Source organism: Thunnus maccoyii, chromosome 4 (assembly GCF_910596095.1).
Source record: "Thunnus maccoyii chromosome 4, fThuMac1.1, whole genome shotgun sequence".
In the NCBI taxonomy this organism is placed as follows: Eukaryota; Metazoa; Chordata; class Actinopteri; order Scombriformes; family Scombridae; genus Thunnus; species Thunnus maccoyii.
In genome coordinates this window covers 2,229,628-2,233,750 of record NC_056536.1, presented here as the reverse complement: position 1 = coordinate 2,233,750, position 4,123 = coordinate 2,229,628, and the positions used below count along the sequence as shown (strand labels likewise).

The following is a 4,123-nucleotide window of genomic DNA, read 5'->3' as shown; positions in this document are numbered from 1 at the left end:
TGGTTGGGGAAGCCCACATCCCTGTCCAGATCAACAACTGGCAGGTGAGCATGCATTTCCTTGTTGCTGACATTGTCAGCAACGAGGCCCTCCTAGGCCACCCTTTTCTCACCAAAGCCCAAGCACGCCTGGACTTTGGAAACCACCGCATTGTGCTGTTCGGTGAGGAAGTGCCATACTTCCACACCCTAAGCTAACCAAAGATACATGCAGTGAGAGTGGCCCCGACTGTGGTATTGGAGGCTGGACAGGAGTATGTGGTAAGAGGCCAAGCCCGCATTAGAGAACCTGTTAAAGGGGAAATGATGCTGAGCCTCCTCAAAAAGGGGGCCATCGCAGGGTTCCTCAAGCCTGCAAAAGCCCTGCAGCCCAACACCACCACAGCCAAGCCAGAGCAGCCAGAACATCCCACTGTTACCCAGCACCTGCAGGAGCTGTACAGCCAGAGTTCAGCTGAGCTTAACAAAGAGGAGCAGCTCAAGCTAGCTCAGCTGCTGTGCACCTATGCCAGTGTGTTCTCAACTGGACCCAGCAATCTTGGCCGCACGGCCCTGGTGCAGCATGACATTGTGACTCAGCCAGGTGCCCCAGTTAAGCAGCCGCCATGCCGGATGGCGGGGCTGAAACTACAGGATGCCGACCAAAAAATACAGCAGAGCCTGGAGGCCGAACTGGCCTGCCGTAGCCACAGCAGCTGGGCTTCGCCCATAGTGATGGTACGTAAAAAGGACGGGACGTACCATATCTGCATAGACTACAGGGCCCTAAACGACTGCACCATTTAAGATGCTTATCCACTACCCCGCATCCAAGATACTCTCGACACCCTTTCCACTGCCAGATGGTTCAGCACGCTGGATCTTGCCTCTAGCTTCTGGCAAGTTGAACTGACCCCCAGAGCTTGCCGAGCGGCAGCCTTCTGCACCAGGAGGGGACTCTTTGAATGGAATGTCATGCTGTTTGGACTGTGCAATGCTCTGGCAACATTCCAACAGCTGATGGACCGTGTCTTAGCCGGCATGCAGTGGGAGACCTGCCTAGTCTACTTGGACGACATCACTGTGCTGGGCTGGGATGTGCCAGAAATGTTGCAGCGACTTGGCCAGGTTTTCGACAGGCTGCACCAAGCTAACCTGAAACTCAAATCTGCTAAATGCTGCCTCTTCCACCGCCAAGTAGCCTACCTGGGCCACATCGTCTCAGCAGATGGTGTTGTTACCGACCCCACCAAAGTCCGGAAGGTGCAGGAGTGGCCCACACCAAAATCCAACCAGGAGATTCGTCAGTTCATCGGCCTGGCGTCATACTATCGCCGGTTTGTAAAAGACTTTGCTACCATGGCTGAGCCCCTGCATGCACTGACCAAGAAATACGCCCGTTTCCAGTGGACTATTGAATGCCAGGCGGCATTCGACAGACTTAAGCACCTGCTAACCACCGCACCAGTCCTGGATTATCCATTAGGCCAGGGTAACATGTACTGGACACTGATGCAAGCGATGTTGGCAGTTTACACGGACGGAACTGTCCGTGTAAACTGCCAGGCTCCACCCCTCCTCCGGCAAACATCAGGCACCAAGCTGTGCAGTGTGAGTTGGACTCTGTCATCAACCGGGCAGTGCAGAGTCGAGTGGGGGTAGAGAGACACCCAGTCGCGATAACAGTGAGTCCAGTGGGGGTACAGGAAACCCTGCACACAGACACAGACAGTTTAAAGCCCCATGAGAGAATCTATCTCACTAGGACCAGGGAGACTTAAGGCACCACAGGCCCCCATGGGAATTGTCAGGGTGAGAGCCCCAATAGAGCGCGTAGCCTTGGATATTATGGGGCCACTGAATGAGATGGAGCGCAAGAACCGTTATGTGCTCGTGATACAGGACTATTTCACAAAATGGGTGGAAACCTTCTCCTTACCCAAAGACCAGGCAGTAACTGTGGCTGAAGTGCTTGCCTCTGAGTGGGTGTGTCGCTATGGGGCACCACAGATGTTGCATAGTGACCAGGGTCAGAACTTCGAGTCCGAAGTGTTCCAGAAAATATGCACACTGTTTGGTATTGAGAAAACACACACCACACCCTTTCGACAGCAGTCTGATGGCCAAGTAGAAAGCTTTAATGCCACCCTGCAAAAAATTCTGGCCACAACAGCTGAGCGCCGTCACTGGGACTGGGACCTTATGATCCCCTATGCTGTCATGGCCTACAGAGCGACAAGTCACAGTTCCACCGGTTTCACCCCCAACTTCATGATGTTCAACCGGGAAGTGAGTGAGCTGGTAGACCTGGTAACCGGTTTTCCTCCTGACTCTAAAACCGCTCCCTCTGCTCCTGAGTATGTTCAAAGCTTCTGTTAATGGCTGGAGCTGGCACATCAAATTGCCAGGGATGCGCTCGGTGAATCTGTGAAACGTGCAAAGAGACATGCTGTGTGGTACCTCATCAATGGCACACGGAAGGCCAAGAACAGGGTCAGAAAGTTTCTCCCGTCATATGAAGGTCCCTTCTTTGTCCTAGGGCAGCTGGATGACCAAGTGTATCGCATCCAGAAAGGCCCAAGAACCAAAGTGAAAGTGGTTCACCACGATCAGCTGAAGCCCTATCGCAGCCGTGAGCTGATGGACAACACCTTGGCCATGGAGCATATATGTTTATGTACATTATCTGACTGTTATTACTGATGCATTGATGTGTAGGCAGCATTTTACTGTTGTTGATAGTCGAAGTGGAGATAATGTAACTCTTTTATATTGGGTAGGTTAATCGTTCACAGTGCATCATATTTAATAAGCTAATTACATATTTTGTTTGTAAAATCTAAATCTGTGAAGAAACTAGTAACTGCAGCTGCAAGATAAATGTAGTGGAGTAAAAAGTACAAAAGTATTCCCTAATAAATTAAATCACTAGACGCATTTAAAAAGCTGACAGCTGTGTCCTGGTGTGTTTAGGTTTAAGTCCAGCCAGGAACATTTTGTTGCAAGTCGTTCACCATCTCTCTCACTCCCTCTTTATTGTCTACTCTCTAATTGAGGCAAAATGCCCCCCAAAACATGATAGCAGCTGATTCAGGGGTCTGCAACCACACAACTATTACCAACCTAGTGGAAGTTACCACCCCAACCATACTCACTTACTACTGTTTACACCTGCTCAGCACTGCAGAACAGTGATAGTGTGAGTGAGTACCTACAACCAGTCTCAGCTACAAATCAAAAACAGCTAGCAGCAGCCATTTTGTCCATAAAAAATATCGGCATATGCCCTAAATACTGTAATCGGTCAGACCTAAGTGCGTGTGCATGTGTGAGTGAGTGTATGTGAACAGCCTAAGGAGTGGATTAATCATTTATTGAAAAAAAACAGCAGAAACAAACACGGCCTTGTCCTTCAGGAGGTGAGCAGAAAGTCTCTTATTTGGTTTGCTGGACCGGAAGCTGCTGTTTCAGGGGGTTAGTGCTCCTCAGCTACTACACTGAAGCACAGAAAGACCTGGTTCAGATACAGTAAAAGGTATGGGTAATGTAAATGTCTAAAACCAGCACAAAGCATTTGATTTAAAGACAGCACTGTAGAAATAGAATACAAATGTCAGATGTCAGTGTTAAATTTGAATCCTCTTAAACTCATCTTTACTGCTTACATCATCCTGTTTAGGGCTTTAGGCTCACTATCCACATTGAATGAACTCATATACTGTCAAATTCACAAGCAGCAGGTTTGAAGATAGTTTCCATTGCCTGATGCTGCTAACAGTTTCTTGATTGTTGTGAATGAGTCCAGGTCTTTAGATGACCATGGTGTAGCAGTGTAGGTCCTCTTCACCAAAGTAATGTGAGGAAGAAGATGAAACATCAGCCTCATCAGCACAACATTCTCTGTTTGATCCTGGCAGATATACAGCTTGTAAAGAAGGCCACGTGTGTTTGTCTGATATAAATCTATTAGAAGTAGTTCAACATCTTGGGGTAATAAACTTAGTGTATATGCCTTTTTTCCAAAAAGAAGCTGGAAACAGGTAGCCTGGTTATGTCCAAAGTTCAAATATACTCCTAACAACACCTCTAAAGCTGATAAACAGATATGTCAAATCTACAATTAATTCTTTTAAGATTTTCAGATT

General features: G+C 48.2%; 1 pseudogene; it reads left to right on the top strand.

Moving 5' to 3' along the window:
- Nucleotides 1–302: 302 nt before the first annotated feature.
- Nucleotides 303–2,681, top strand: LOC121895258 (annotated as a pseudogene).
- The last annotated feature ends 1,442 nt before the right edge of the window (nt 2,682–4,123 follow it).